We start from the raw sequence: 17,500 nt of genomic DNA, 5'->3' as shown, positions 1-17,500 counted from the left end.
CTTTTTGGTAGAAGTTTAGTTGATGTCCCCGAACCCACGATCGTGATGATTGAGCATAAGTCCGCCAAGGGGAAAATGTCTGGGGGTGGGGGTTAGGGAAGAGGTGGATTCGGGTTTGGAAAAGTTGAAATGCTAATGGATTTCATCATTGAAAAGAAAATAATACGTGAGTGAAAGTAAATGGTAATTTTGTACATTTACTAGAGAAAACAGCAATGGAGCTCATTTACAGCAAACCTCTAATATTTGAAGAAAAAAAAAAAAAGTTAAGATTGACCGATGGTAAATTTTTTTTTATGAAATATAAAAAAAATGGAACTGAATAACTTTTGTGTCAATGGGGATGAAAATAATAAAAGTTCATGAGTTTGAGAAAAGGAAATAGAAAAGATGAAGAGATACAGTATATGTTTTAAGAAACAAAAATACATATCGAATGAAAAACTACATTCATTTTTTCATAGTCCGCCAAGAATTTTTTTTTTTTTTCAAAAACAGAGGCCGAATATTTTACTTTTACTATAACAAAGAAAATTAAAACAGACAATTATTAAAACGAAAAGTTCATGGTCAAAGAAAGCATAGTTCAAAATAAAAAATTATAGAACAAATATCTGTTTGTATTTCAGATATTTTGAACCACGATGGAAATGAAAATATTTTTCGTCGGTGTTTAGCAAAGATAGTCTACTGATGATATCCTTTACATTTTGATTTTTCGTTGCCCAGGACAGCTCCACTATTTTTCACCAATGAGCCCCATGAGGGTAACCATTATGACAGCGCTATGCCCATTTTACAGGTCGGAGCGTAGTGTTCTTACGGTCAGGAATTGCTGCACAGTTCCTTTATTATTTTATGATATTGGTAAATTATTATATAACTAAATAAAAGGGAAGTTTGAAAAAAATATATATTTTTGTGATGAGGGTATTTGGATGATATCTAGAACATGTCAATTTAAAAAAAAAAAAAAAAAACATTCTACTTCTTTTCTGTAGAGCTGCTAGAGAAATAGCCATAATGACAAAAGAAGTAATAAAAAAAGTCAGAAAAGTTTTAGGTTAAGCAACTTTGAAGGTTATTGACGTTAACAAGATATAAAACAACTGAACAGAAAGAAATTGAAACAAAGGAAGATATTAATGCCAAAGGGAAATAGAAACGCCTTTGAAAGTAAGAAACAAGATCATTTGTATTTGAAAAATTCTTAAGTAACAAAATACCGTATCGTTTCAATAGAGAGAGAGAGAGAGAGAGAGAGAGAGAGAGAGAGAGAGAGAGAGAGAGAGAGAGAGACTGATGGATCAATGTCTAAATATTTTTGTTCAAGGTAATAAGGAGAAAAAATTCGATAAACTATAAAGTATATCGCAAGTAATAATAGGAAAAAAAAGAAGTGTCATGAAAAACAAATTAGTTTTGTTTCCAATAATAATAATAATAATAATAATAATAATAATAATAATAATAATAATAATAATAATAATAATAATAATGATGATAATCTATTTATCATCATCATCAAAAAAATAGAAAGAACATTTACCAAGTCTTTGGGTAATTGTAGAAGTACATTATTCTACAAAGTAATAAATAAATATTAAGAAATTTTTTAAGTAGTGTTATTAATGAAGTAAATGGCAAGGTACAAATATAAACATGCATTTCCAAATCCTCACTGATGTTGAGAGTAGTAACATATAACTCCACTCTCAAAAAAGGAAAAAAAAAAACAAAAGGAAAAAAAAACAAGAAATGGTTCGATAAAGAATAGAATAAAAGACTAACACATAGTCTCATATTTAAACTGTTGGACAAACATCGAACTACCAAAACAACTTTCCCTGTTAGCGATGGCCCCAGGCAGGAGAACGCCATGGACCGAAAGTCTAAAACTTCAAAAACGACTTTTTTTTCCTTGACCAGCCGATGGGGGTATCAGCGTTTGTATTATTCGTAAATCAGAGAGAGAGAGAGAGAGAGAGAGAGAGAGAGAGAGAGAGAGAGAGAGAGAGAGAGAGAGAAGGATTCCTTTTGTTTAAATCCATTTACTATCAATCAATAGCATATACCAGTTTCTGTTGTTTGATACAAAGGTAAATTGGTCTAAAAATCATGAGATTGATATAATATACATAAAGCCATGTACGGAAACATTGGAATAAATATATATTTGCAGTGGCTTCCTTCTTTTCACTCCTTTTTCCTTAGCCCTTTCATAAATTCCCATTCACGCTCTGCTCCCTTATAAGCCACTTACCGTAACTTATCTTTATTCCCCCCTTCTTATCTCCCAAACCTACATTGTTTTCTGTATTCTTTGTCCTCGAACCATCTATAGGCAACAACCTTTACACTCAAAATATCAACCTTTTCCTCGCATTTCCCCTTTCTAGCCCTTTACAATTCCCCTCTCTTCTTTGTCCTGCCATAAACATAATATATGTATGCCACTGCAAGGTCTTCCCTGCCTCCCCTACCCTTCTTCTCCCCTATTCCCTTGTTTCCTGTTTACATTACCCATTATACTGCATCTCCCTTACATATCTATCTAAATTAACCTTCTCATCTTCGTGGCGTCATCACTTGATGCAACGATTATATCTCCTTTAGGTTGTGATACTTCAATTATAATTCATTCAATTATCCACAATGCAGTAACAGATATCATACAGATACGGCCCCGCTCAGTTGGCACACAAATCGTTAGTTTACGAAAATGCAAGCGTCACTTATTTATTGAATTCTGAGTCGGAAAATGTTAACCCCATTTTAAAAAGTTGTCTAAATGTGTTTCAGAAATCCTCTGGCAGGCTTTTGTAGTCTCTCTCTCTCTCTCTCTCTCTCTCTCTCTCTCTCTCTCTCTCTCTCTCTCTCTCTCTCTCTCTCAGATATACACCCACACAAACACTATAGATACAATTCATACTGGTACGATTTTTTAGCATCATCTGGGGTATTTTGAATTGTTGGAATGTCAACTTCTGAGGAGTTAAGGTAAGTTTGATGGCGAATCCATTGATTTGTCTCCCACTAATTTGAGTAATTATTCTTTTGAAATAAAAAATCAATTACAAATCTACTTGATATGTTAAACATTTTACTTAATTTTATATTTAATAATATTTGTAGGTTAAACTAAATGTAATGAAACCAATAGCTTATTTCTATGTACTCTCTACATCCTATTCTCAAAACTAACTATAGATAATTTAACATTTTAAATATCTAAATTTGATAACATATTGCATCCAAATGGTTAACGTATCCTTTACTACTAACCACATACCAAATTGTGCTACTGCTACAGGTGATAATACCATTAACAATCATTACCAATACTGCTAAAATATATTGTTTTTTAAGATTACTTACATCACTGAAACCCTCACTAAAATTACAGATAAATCTATCACTTTCAATACCACCAGTGCTCCTATCACCAATACTTATGTCACTACTGCCAAAACTAATCAGCAGCCATGATGTAAAGGAGGTAACTAATCAAGGGAAAGCTGGCGGCCGAAGACTCACAATTACAGATTGAATTTTATGCGGTTTCCCTCAGAGTAATGGGCTGATCAGTATGAAGGTTCTATTTCTTTCTCCCTCTTTTCTCTGTATCTTTATTTCCCATTTCCTTATATACCTTTATACCACAAATACTAAGTAAAAACAGGATTGTATACACACATAAAAACACACACACGCACACACACACACACATATATATATATATATATATATATATATATATATATATATATATATATATATATATACATATATATATATATATATATATATATATATATATATATATATATATATATATATATATGTGTGTGTGTGTGTGTGTGTGTGTGTGAACAAAAAGAATAACATAATGGATTTCTATAGATTACAAAAGAAGCAGAGGAAGGAAGAAAAGACGATGAATTGACGAGTTAAGAAAATTTGTTGCTATAGACTGGCATAGGAAGACCATACACAAATGCGTGTGGAAAGACATGTTCTAAGCCCTTTGCCCTGCAGTATAGTCCATGTGCCATACCTCCAAAAATTGAGGATCGGTATCGAAGTTGTGAACAGATCAAACTATGATTTTTTATTAGCTTGATATCTAAGGTGCTCAAAGTGTTCATGGACTTTTGGGTCACGTTGCTAAATAGAATTGTGGCAGCCATATATGAAAGTGGGTAATGCAGATTTTACTGTACAGGTATTATCAGAAAATTGCTCAAAATCTTTTCCTTTCTTATTTTATCAAGTTGAAAATGAGTTCAAAAGGTTCCTCTTTCAATTTTGAATCCTTTCATACATAAATTTATTGGATTCCACAGTTTTTTTTTTAAGTATATAATATTTTTTCTTTTGTTGTCTTTCAATTTGACTGATGTTTGAACTTTTGTCATTGTGGAGCATTATTTGATATAATTACAGTTATTTTACTTCTTTACAGGTTAAACTGCTGATGCTACTATGGACGATTCCTCTGCCCCACGCAAACGCCCAAAATCTTCCCTAGCGTCATGCAACATTTGTGAGCAAAAGATGCAAATGTCATCCCTTATTCAACCAAAAGATGTAAAGTCCTGGAAAACACTCTGCGATGCAGCCGATATTAGATTGTTCAATTCAATTTTGAAATGGAAGAAGGATATTTCTTTTAGTTTATCAAAAGTATTTTATCATCGTGACTGTCGATCAAGTTTCACCCACAAAATAGAACTTACTAGATTAAAGACGATTGCTGAGGAAACTGAAAATATATTCTTGGAACAATCTTATTCTTTCTGTCAAGGAATCACAGAAACAACTTGAGTATATGAATGAACATGCATCTTTGTGGATCCAGCAATAAGTGCTGAAAAGGTACGTCAACATGAAAATCTTTATTTCAAGTAGTAGTAGTTCGGACAGATGTGGCATTTAGAAAGGTGATAACAAGAAAGGTGACAACAAGCTTCTTGCAATAGCTTCAGGAGATATTGTAGCAGCTTACGTCTGTTAACATGTGTCATGTTACAAAAAAATACTCTAAAATAAGAGCTAGCTCATCTAATGATTCCCAATTTCAGGAAGATGGCTTTAAGATTAAGGAAGCCTCATCACTACAATAATTGTACATGTTCGATAGAGTTCATTTGTTTTCAAACCTTTAGATTATGTCCTTAATAGACCTTACTTCAATGGTTGTATCTACAATGAAGGACAAAGGAGTTGAAGACATTAGACCATCCACAAAAAAGTATATTCGCAGAAACATTGAAATATGATTTTTAGAAAATTTGCACCTTTTCTCGGCAGGTAGTAACAAAGTTTATGTTAGACCATATAACTTTTCTGCGGATGCTATTTCTTGTGGATAAGTAAGTGCAAAAAAGATACCTCAAATATACTCAAAGAGTGAAGAATGTGAGCAGTTGATTAATCATATGGCTTTAGTCTTGACAAATAAGATTATACAGAGTATAAAGGAATAAACCTTGCCCCCTTATCCGCAAGAGCTGATTGAAACTTACGCAGAATTTCCAGATTGGTTTGTACAATTCATGAGTGTGCTCTTAGGTGGACAGTAGCCAATCAGATCTAAATAAAAAAGAAAAAAAACCTTTCCGGCTGTCATTTTCAGTTTAAAGGCCGCTCATGAGTGGTAGAGGCAAGGGACAGTGATATTCCCCTAGCTTGCAGGGCAATGCCCTAGAGACTGACCTTATATTATATGATCAACGCCCAAGCCCCATCTCCACCCAAGCTAGGACCAGGGAAGGCCAAGTAGTGGTTGATGATGACGCAACAGATACACCTATAGTCTCTATAAACCCCAAAACTTAGCTCACAAGGATGGTAAGGATGCAGACACTAATGGCACTAATGAGTTTGAGCGGGACTCGAACCCCCAACTAGAAAACACCAGGCAGAGACGTTGCCAATCATGCTACAGGAGATAATCAGTAAAATTACAAATGTACGCTTTCTTACCTCTAAGCATATTCTTACCCTGGGCCATAAAACCTTTAACTAGCAATGTTGAACTCAATAAGGCATTGAATTGTCTTGCACATGGATGTCCATATACTAAACTACTTGAAATTATTGCTGCCCTATGCATAAACAAGATGCAGGATACAGATGAAAACCAACCAGGGCTTCCATTATGGACGTTTCCCACATTACGACTATACATGCATTTGCTAATATTGATCGGCAGGAAGAAGCACTTAGTGGTTTAGGCATATCCCATCATATCAACGGAATTGTTTTCCTACCTCAAACACAAACATGTGCAGCAGAAAGAAAGTCAACTGGCCAACGAAAGACTATATAAGGAGAACATTGAATGTGCATGAGCAGCTCCTTCCAGTATTCATCTCTGACAAAATGGCTGGTCCTCCGCCATTAATTGTAGCAAGCCTACCACTTGAAAGTGGAATAGATAGAACAACGAAGAAAAACTTTCTGTGGTTATTGGCACGTTTCCCCGAGACAGCAAATCAAATAGCACGCTCATGGACTGGCTTCAGTATCAAAATCAGAGATGATGTAATGATTAAGCAAGATAACATTGGGTAATTAACTACTATCAATGCGCCAGTGACGGAATTGTCAACTGTGCAAGAACTTCTCTTCCAGTCTGACTGTATTCAAAAGAGACTTTGTCTAGACAAAATTGTTGTAGTTACATGCTGTCAGTAATAGAGGAATTGTTTCGAGATGCAGGACTAATAGATCTAGCAGTGGAATCTAGTGTGATAGATGGTGGGTCAATTGAGAGAGTTCTAGAGGGTAAGCAATACAACAGAGGTGTTAGACTCCATAAATTGATATATGAGTCTCTTACCAAGCTGCATGGAAAAGTTTTACAGAATTGTTTGAAAACAGTTGCACTTCTGAATTTTCTCATTCAAATGAAACTCTACAGATTGTGATGCTGATGCATGACAACCTTTGTGCTGTCTCCTTGAAATCTTGTCTGGCTAATGACTCTTGTCAAAGAATTCTGAATTTGTGGAAAAGTTACTTGGACAGTTTAAGGAATGAAATCAAGGACATCGCTTCATTTTGGATGATGTATGTTGACTTGGTAGAAATACTACTTGGACTCATAAGATGTTTTGGATTGGATAAAACTAACTATGCTAGTCACCTCCCAGTCTATTTAGCAGAAATGTCTCAACTTAAAGAGAAATGCCCTGAGCTTCATTCATAATTTCTCAAAGGTGGATTTTTAATGCAAATTTGGTTATCAAGCCCATTTGGCAGAATTGCTGTAGAACAGACATTGAAGGAAACGATAAAAAAGGACACAGACACCAGGAGGATCCAAGGGATTCACCTTACGAAAAAGTGCACTTGCAAGGATCAATGTGACGTCTGAACACAGGGCGGAAGCAATGAAGCAACTTAGATCCTTGGTCTCATTATTCAGTCTAGCATGGATTGATCATACAGAACTTCAGTCATCCAGAATCAAAAGAAATGAAAGAGATGTGAAGGCCCTAGCGGATATGTTGGTAAACAAGTGTACAAACCCTTTTTCACCTCAACCTTCTGATTTAGTGAGAATATCAACAGGTGTAGCAGCAACACCAGTAATAAGCAAGGATCTTTTAAATGCTTTTAATAAGGGGAAACAGGCTTTCAAGACATTTATAAGAAAGTTAGAGGCGGATTGTGGTTCCCAAGACCTTATCGAGAAGATTAATCATCATACATTTAGCTCTTTGTCGAAAGGTACAGTTGTCAGAGCTGGTAAAAATAGAGAAGTATTTTTAAATGTAGACAATCGAATCTATGGACAAATGCTCTTGATTGCACAAAACAGGAACTTGAACATGAAAGATGTTCTCGAGTATCATTTAGGACAAAAATCATAGGCTCTTGCAAATACAGATGGTTCCCGGAAAAAAAAATCAGGGAAAGCAATATTAGGAAAGTAACTCGAGAAACATGTGACAAATGGTGAATTACCACCTGGACCAAGAGCGACAATAGTTTATCGCATGGCAATTGTGTAAATGTTTTATGGAGAGAACCCAACATTTGATGAACAGTCTGATACAATCCTAAAGAAAGTATTATGTAATGGTCGAGGAGGTAATTGCATTGATGTGGTCTTTGACATATACAAGCAGCAACCAATTAAGACTATGGAATGGATGAAACGAGGCTTACAGGATTGCATAAGGTTCACTGAGATAAAGCCAGGGCATCGTATCAAGAACTGGTCAAAAATCTTGGCTAACACAGAAACAAATTCTCAATTTACTGTATTCCTTGCTGAAAACTGGAAACAAGAGAGCATAACGGAAAAACTTGGTCAAATAACATTGATGGTAACTGAGCGAGAACGTTATGTCAGATTATCAAAAGATGGTGTTAAAGAAATTGTTGAGTTGCAATAAGTACATGAGGAAGTACATACTAGGATGATGATCCATGCAAGACATGCAGCCATCAATGATCAGAAATTTGTAATAATTTCTGAAGTCACAGATGTTCTTGTCATTCTTTTCTCTCACCATTCCCAGATTCCAGCAAGGATATTTCTCAGACGAGGTAAAAAATTCGGTGAGATTGATATACATACAAAGACTTTGGGTCCTTTTGCGAAAAGATATTGACTTCGCTTTGATTGGTGTCCATACTTACACCGGATGTCAGTTAATTTTCTGGACAAGGCAAAATCAAAGCTCTAAATCTAATTAACAATTGAAGTGAATACCTGGAACCATTCCAATCATTTGGTAAAGAATAGCAAGTCACATAAAATAATCTTAAAATCATTCAGGCATTTACTTGCAGCATGTACTGTACCAACACAAACATCACGCTTGAGAATTAACTCAGATATGAACTGTTTCTTGCTAATAGTGACGATATATCTTCTAGACAGCTCACTCCATGCAGCAATTCACTGCTGCGACATATAAATCGGGTGAATCACCAAGCTGCCATATTACTAAGGTGTCTTGGGCATTCACCTCAAATTCCTAATCTAACTGATGGCCATGGCTGGCATGGCAAAGATGGACAAATGCTTGAGCTATGTTGGTTTACAGGAGCACCAGCCCCAGATGTTGTTTTGGATCTAATGCCTTACAAATGTTCAAAATATTGTGGTGAAGACTGTGCCTGTATGACAATGGATTATTTTGCACCTCAACATGTAAGTTATAAGATTGTGCAAATTTAGAAGAACATAATGATTCGTCAAATGATACGGACGATAGAGATGGAGAACAAGATGCGGATTATTGAAAATAACTATGATAGTAGAAAACTGTCTAGTGGGAAGATTTCTGATAGTTAAAAGTGCTGATCCAGGTTATGGACAGTTTTACTTCATACGTAGGTTCCGAACTTTTATTGTTATCTGTGAAACATAAGACACTGTTGATCATTTTGTTAGAATTCATCACCATTTACATATATTGAATACTATAATTTCTACCTAATTCTTACTATTAAAATATCGGAAAAATACAGATGAGATCTAGATAATAAGCTCAAGTTATGTTAGGAAGTCATCTTGTTATTTCTAGTATTGTAGAAAATTATTTTCGTTTTTTAAATGCGAATGCTTCCTTTTATTTTGATACTAAACAAGGGCTAAAAAAGGCAACTCAATAATGTTTTTATGATTTATGGGTTGATTTCTAGTATTAATTGCTACTTCTTTCAACTAAAGACATATTTAATGAATCGAAGGTTTTAGTGATATTTATCAAAATTCATATCTAAAAATATATAAGTTTTTCTTTTTTATGTAATTATATTGAAGTAATAACTGATAAAACTTTACATTATTGACAATCAAAGTTGTTGAATTGGAAAATGAACATTTCAATCTCATTTGTAGCGTTGAAAATAAATTTGGGATGATAATATGTGTCTTTGTTACTTATTTAGCAAAGTGTTTCAAAAGTCCATCAACTGTTTTTGGACAATTCATAAACCATATTACCCAAAAATCATGAAGGAATTTGTCCACCAATTTAGTACCGATATTCTCCCTGGTACAGGATTAGTAGTCTAGCAACGGCTGATGATGATAACGCTATATATATATATATATATATATATATATATATATATATATATATATATATATATATATATATATATATATATATATATATATATTGATCGACACTCATCTATCTATTCATAAAGAAAAACGATTTAGCCATTCATATGCAATCTCCAGAAAAAAACATAAAAAGAAGAAAAAGCGAGAGAGAGAGATTCCCATTTCCCCATCTGACGGGTAGCTATGTAAACACTACTGTTGCCTCTACAAAAATATATTTCGGATATTTTCCCTTTCAGGCGACTGGTGCGAGTATATAAAGAAGAGAAAGAAGAAGAAGCTGGAAAATAGCGAGGATAAGAAATCTTCTGGTCTACATCTTGGATAAGCTAATCCCGTCTCTCTCTCTCTCTCTCTCTCTCTCTCTCTCTCTCTCTCTCTCTCTCTCTCTCTCTCCAACCATTATTAGTTGAACAAACCATTCCAAGGGCTATATTTTAGCCGTGTCCTCCATTAACGGTTAATATATCGACTCCTCCGAAAGTTCTTTTCCTCATTTGTCTGAAAAAAAAACTACTCATCTCTTAACTTCATCCACTTCAGGTCGAAATCTTCAAACTATTAGCGTCGTGAAGAAAAGGAGAATAGAATAAGGAAGAAACAAATGGTTGTGTTAAGGTCTTCTCGTCCTGGTTGGAGTATTCATTTATGTTTGTTTCTTACATGCCTATATGTCTATCTGTATAGTCTATTTTGTCATTTGTTTGTTCATCGAGCCTATATTTAGAGAATTTTGAGAAATTTATACTTTCAGAAAAGAAAATTATTCATAATTTCACAAATATCTTTGTGTAAAATGTGAAACTATCACTTATATAATTCTGTAAGTTATTCTATTATTGAGTCGTTAATTATACTGGATTTTCCTTGCAACGTGGCTATGAATTCCTGTAAAATCTCCAATGGGAATTAAAGAAAAAAAAATCACATTAGAAACGAACTAATGATTTGCAGCAGCTAGAGAGGGAAATATTTCGGAAACCTGAGGCCAGGAAAACCGAAGAGGGAATGTTAGAGGCACGAGGCTTCCTTGCTTGCATCAGCATTTTAGAAATCTGGGCTGCATCATTCAGCACTGATATTCCTTCCCATCGTCTTCTATTGTTACATCGGGATTCGGGCTCTTTCAACCCTTCTCATTTATAACATAATCACTTCCTATCTATTCTTTTTATATTTATATCTTAAAAGGGATCGTCTTTCCTTTTACTGACTCAGCACCTGTTTATCAATCTTGATAGAATCGATTATTCTTTGTCTCAACCACATTCTCGTACTTCTCGTTCATCCTGTCCTCGTTCTTTCTTCCTCCCCTCTTTTCCTTCGCTTTTTTCTCTTGCTACTTTCTATTTTATCCCAAAGACACGCCCTGCTGATGGCTAGACGCCAGCAATTCACTTTCAAAGATCCCTCACTTTCTTTCACGGATTATAAATTTTAGATTTGAAAGAAGAAATTACATGTTCTTTCTTTGACTCCTATCCTTGTTTGATCATTTTGGATTAGATCCGAACAAACAGGATTAACAATAATTACATCACCTGCGTTCAGGAAAGGGAGAATTGTTACTCTCCTTCTCTCTTATATAATCAATTGTTTAAGAAAAACCCAATGAGAAAATGAATAGGAATCGGAAGAGAGAGAGAGAGAAAAAAATTCCATTTTATCTTTTTCGTAATAACCGACGAATTAATTATTATTATTATTATTATTATTATTATTATTATTATTATTATTATTATTATTATTATTATCATTATTATTATTATTATTATTATTATTAGCTAAACTACAACCGTATTTTAAAAGCAGGAAAGTATAAGACCAAAGGTTCCAACAGGAAAAATACCCCAGTGAAGAAAGGGAGTAAAGAAATAAATAAGGTACACGAGAAGTGATGAACAATTATTATGAAATATTTTAGGACCAGTACCAACATTGAAATAGATCTTTCATATATTAACTATAAAAAAAGCCTTATGTCAGCACATTCAACATAGAAACATTGACTGCAAGTTTTAATTTCTGAAGTTCACCGATTCAACTGGATTGTTTTTAGAGAGATGATTCCACAATCTGGTCGTAGATGGAATAAAACATCAAGAATACTGTGTTGTATTGAGCCTTGTGATGGAGAAGTCATGGTTCTTAGAATTGATTACAGACTTAGTATCAAGAGCAAGATGGTTCTGTTTAGAAAGATCTGAATGAAAAGAATGGTCAGAGTTATGAAAAATCTTATGAAACATGCATAAAGAACTAACTGAAAGACGGTATCAGAGATTCATATTTCGATAAAAAATAAGAAATTTAATACACCGCAAGTTCTTGTCCAACAAAATTAAAATGAGATTCAGAAGCAGAAGATCAGACAGGAGAGCAATAATGGAAGCAAGGAAAAATGAATGAATTAAAACCCTAGCTCAGAATTGGTCTCCGAAATTCTTAAAAGACTCTCTTAATTGGCCATTTTTTGTGGAATTGAAGAAAAAACAGACCGGTTGTGTTTCTCAAAAGTAAATTTGTTATCAAGAATCACACCTAAAATTTTAAGAATTGTACGCATAGAGTAAAAAAAAAAAAATCAATGTAGAGATCTGGATGTTGAAGAGCCGGTGTTCCCCACCTACTTACAATCATACTTTGTGTTTGATTAGGGTTCAACTTCATCCCCATAATTTGCACCATGCACTAATTTTAGCAAGATTTCTATTAAGAGATTCAGTCATCCCAGATCTACATTCAGGAACGAGAGTAGCATCATCTGCATGTGCAACGAGTTTGTTTTCATAGCTAAAAAACATACCATGTAAATATAACATGAAAAGTAGCCTAATGGGCCACGAACTCTACCCTGAGGAACACCAGCCATAACATTTCCTTACTCACTATGGTGACCATCAACAACAGCTCTTTGTAATCTATTATTCAAGAAATGGCCTCGTATGAGAATTAACACGGTCAAAGGCAGCACTAAAATCAAGGCTCATCTTACGAACTTACTGGCTACAATCAAGGGATTTCTGTACAGCACTGGAGATTGTATGAAGGGCACCACATTCTCCAAGACCTTCATGAAAGCCAAACTGCAATATAGGAACATATGATTATCTTTGGCATATCTATTTAGACATTTTGCAAAACACGTTCACAAAGTTTATATAACATACGAGTTATGGAAATTGGGTGATAATCACCGGGACTAGAGCTAGCAGAAACAAATTTACATAATGGATTAACATTGCCAATTCTCCTACAAATGCTAAAATATCATCTTTCTACCTTGCGGGAAATAACAGACAACATAGGAGTTAAGAAATCAGCAGTCATTATGACAAACAAAGAAAAAACCTCATTTGGCTCTACGCCTCCATAGGCATCGAGGTCTATCAACTATGCTTTTGTCTGTAGGATGGTTAAGTAGATAATCCAAGAGTTAAAAATGCACAAATGTAGCCAAACCGCTTATCTGACAGGTATTTTGCTCAAGCAGCTGTTTGTATATGAATTATTGTACTATATAATTCCCGCTGACTTCTCTCCATTTATTTGTGTATGTAGTTAACGGGTTTTACCTTTTTATTAATTGTACTCACGAAGTTTTTGGATTCCACTGCTATTTTCAAGTGATTTTTCCTACATTTTGAGTCAAAAAAAATAATAGTAATAATAATAATAATAATAATAATAATAATAATAATAATAATAATAATAATAATAATAATAATAATAATAATAATAATAATGTGTGTATGCGTGTGTGTGTATGTTTATTATCATTATAATATGAATTTTGTGATTGGCTAACAAATTTACAAAATTGTTAAGTATTTGAGAACTATTTCTAAGGCATTTCGAATATGTAACATTTATATCCAATTCGCCAAATTATTTATCACTAAAGTAATATCCCCATATATCTAAGATCTCATGGCAGAGTTCAATTTGATATTAAAGAGTATTTGTGACTTATTAAATATATATATATATATATATATATATATATATATATATATATACAGTATATATATATATATATATATATATATATATATATATATATATATTATATATTTATATATATATATGTGTGTGTGTGTGTGTTTATCATAAATTAGTTTTTCAATTGGTTAACAAATTTGTTAAATGCTTGAGAACTATTGATAAGGCTTTTTGAATATGCGACATTTATATCCAATTAGCAAAAATATGAGAATTTTCTTTTCAGCTGTTGAATTCAACATAAATTTCCCTCCACATTTTGGTATTTATGACGTACCTAGTTATTTTTAAAATTTATCAACTTGCGGTATGTATGTAAAGGAGAAGTTTTCAGCCGTAACTGTCGTATTTCTTCAGGGGAGAGAGAGAGAGAGAGAGAGAGAGAGAGAGAGAGAGAGAGAGAGAGAGAGAGAGAGAGAGAGAGAGAAAGTAAATTTATAAAAATATGATTATCTAGTTTACGGAAAGTATTTGTAATGTAATAATTATGTGTATGTTTATTTTTATGGGGGGGGGGGGGGTAAGTATGCAGAAGTGAGTGATTTATTTATTTTAGAGATCTTCGCGGCGTAAATGAACTTCAGCGATGGTATTGCAAAATTGTCAAATATCTTGTATTATGTAATGATATAACAAAATGATAATAAAAATACGGTTTATCATTGCTCTCATAATAATAATAATAATAATAATAATAATAATAATAATAATAATAAGGATAATAATAATAATAATAATAATAATAATAATAATAATAATAATAATAATAATAATAATAATAATAACAGGTATTAACACTGCAATTGCAATTGTCTAAGCGAGCGAGTCAGTTCCGAGTTAACGGTTGACAAATGAAAACCCATTAATAATTAACAGGCTTTAGAAGGTCTGTGGGTGATAAATGCCGTGCGAGAGGAAAGTGACAACGGACACAATATTACCCTAAAGAGATGATTTGGTGTTGGCCATGAGCCAGACCTTCCGGCTGAAATACTTATACTGCCCCAGCGGCTCTTTTATTACTCAATGTAACATATTGCTACAAAATTTCTATTTATCTTCTTGGAATGAAGCCTGACTGCCATAATCATTCTATTTTCTACCGTGGTTCTTATGCTCTGGTATCTGGATGGCTCAGTAAATTACTTTTGATCCAGCAACCTAATATTTCTATTAGTTCATTGGGCCTTGATTCATGTTGTGACTCTGCAATTATTCTGTTGTTTCGTTGGCACTCCAGCTCATTGTAACCCAGTACCACATTATATCTTTAACTTTGATGTCTGTGTAGTATCATTTAGAGCCACCGTTATCATACTTCTATTATGCCCTTACTTTTACTGGATCACTGTGACCTATTCTCGCTCACGCAAAATATTAGGTCATCAAATCAGAAACTATAGCTTTACTAATAACTATTATCATTCCAGTGACTCATTTTGACCCATCTTAGGAATTAATAGATCCTTACGCGAGTCGACAGATAATGAGGCGTTAACAAAGAAAGGCGAAATTAAAACATCTCATGGGATCTTTATCTATCATCCAGCCCAATTAGTAGAACACGACTCATACAGTAATGACTCAAATAAATTCGGTAAGAACTAATCATATTTAAGTGATAAAAAATTATCAAGATGAAACACTTACATGAATAGATGTTAAAATTCTATTCATTAAGCTTGTGCTTCTTAAAATGCTAAAATTTTAAAAACAGCGACTTAGAATGTGATTTTCAGTAAAGATTGCAGCCACAGAGAACAAGTTTTATGGTTAAAATTCTATCACACTTTCTGCACATGGGAACTATTTCATATGATGTGCACAGAAAAACCTATGGGTTAATTCCATGACCAATGCAACAATCCTACAACCTACAATGACTTCAGGTCTTTTGCTTTTCTGGTCTGATGATTCCCATGGGAGACTATCTGGTTTTATTTCTTTCATTTCATGATTTTTTATGCATTTTTTGACAAGTTTGCCAATTAGTTGTTATAAAAGGTTTAATTGTAGTTACATAATGTTTAATGTCAATTTGTGATAGATTTACAGCTAATTTAGCAATTGCATTTGCCTTTTCATTATCAGCACCTCAAACATTGGCAGAAATCCACCGTATATAAATATTTATTGCTATTGGATACAATGCATTAAGGAGCTTTTTGATTTGTAATATGGTTGGCTCTTATGTATGTAATCCTCGAGGAGCTCTATGGGACTTATATCACAAATGATCACAGACTTGAGAGTTAGTTTTTTAGTTGTTTTGATAATGTTTAATTTCCAAAAAGTGGCTGCTTGTTCCCGAGATATTTGGGCTTGTGTGATCCAGTATCTCTCACCTATTGAATACAAAATACGGCCTACATTATTTTCCGGTTTGTCACCCAGTATGAAGGTAAGGAAATATAGATTTGTATCTTTAAATTTATACCATCAGGGAACTCTGCATACTGTTTTAACAACAATAATTGTGAAACGACGTTAAAGAGCTCGGCCGTTCGGATTAATAGACTTTTATTTCCAAGTGACCACTAAAGATGGTGACAAACTTCTCAGGTGTTGACAAAAAATCCCTTGGTAGAGGGACAGGTTAAATGATTTGGAATATCAAAAGGAATACGCACAACTGTTTAATTTGAAAGAGACCTATAAAAAGGCTGATCAAACCAACGAACTTTGAGTTTTAAACTCTTGCTTTTTTTATTAAAAAAATATTGATGAGTTAAACATGCCTGCGAGAACAGAGGATTGAATTACCTCATGTTTTGGTCGGTCATTTTGTATTTTTTTAGACATTTCCTGAAATGAGAAAAAAATAACTCAAATTTTATCAAGTAGCTTTGATGGGAAAAAGTCCCAAGATAAGTTCAATAGAACAAATTCTTATTTTGGTTAAACAAAACTGTAATAATTAGTCGCTTGTATGAAATGTATCGAAAAAGACAAAAAAAAAAAGACAAATCTTTTTCTCCATCTACTTTGATGATATTTAAATAGGCACACGCACAAAAGGAAAGAAAAAATATTAAAAATCGTTGATGACACCTAAAGCAAAAGCAAAATTATTTTAAAGGATGAATGTGTTTTCTACATTTATTAGTGTAAGACACATAAAAGAAGTAGAAATGTTCCTGACCTAAAACAAAAATTGATGGTAGAACATGTGAAAGATATGATCAGTTGTTATACCTATATAAATACAATATACTGTACTCCACGTTAGTGCTTTAGTACTAAGGAGATACATTTCAACCTTTGCCTAAAATAAGATTACGCAGTGCCCGCTCCCTCCCCCTCAAATAAAAAGAAACGTCCTGATGAATTCGAAAAACTTATTCTTTATTAGCTAGCAAAGGAAATACTTATTCATTAGTAAATGAAGAAATTAACAAA

General features: G+C 33.5%; 1 protein-coding gene across 1 annotated transcript in view; it reads right to left on the bottom strand.

Moving 5' to 3' along the window:
- The window catches only part of LOC137619481 (uncharacterized), a 992,898-nt gene that overhangs the window by 590,287 nt on the left and 385,111 nt on the right, over positions 1-17,500 (bottom strand).

The sequence above is a fragment of the Palaemon carinicauda genome, chromosome 26, assembly GCF_036898095.1.
Source record: "Palaemon carinicauda isolate YSFRI2023 chromosome 26, ASM3689809v2, whole genome shotgun sequence".
NCBI classification, from domain to species: Eukaryota; Metazoa; Arthropoda; class Malacostraca; order Decapoda; family Palaemonidae; genus Palaemon; species Palaemon carinicauda.
This window is presented reverse-complemented; position numbering and strand designations above follow the sequence as displayed.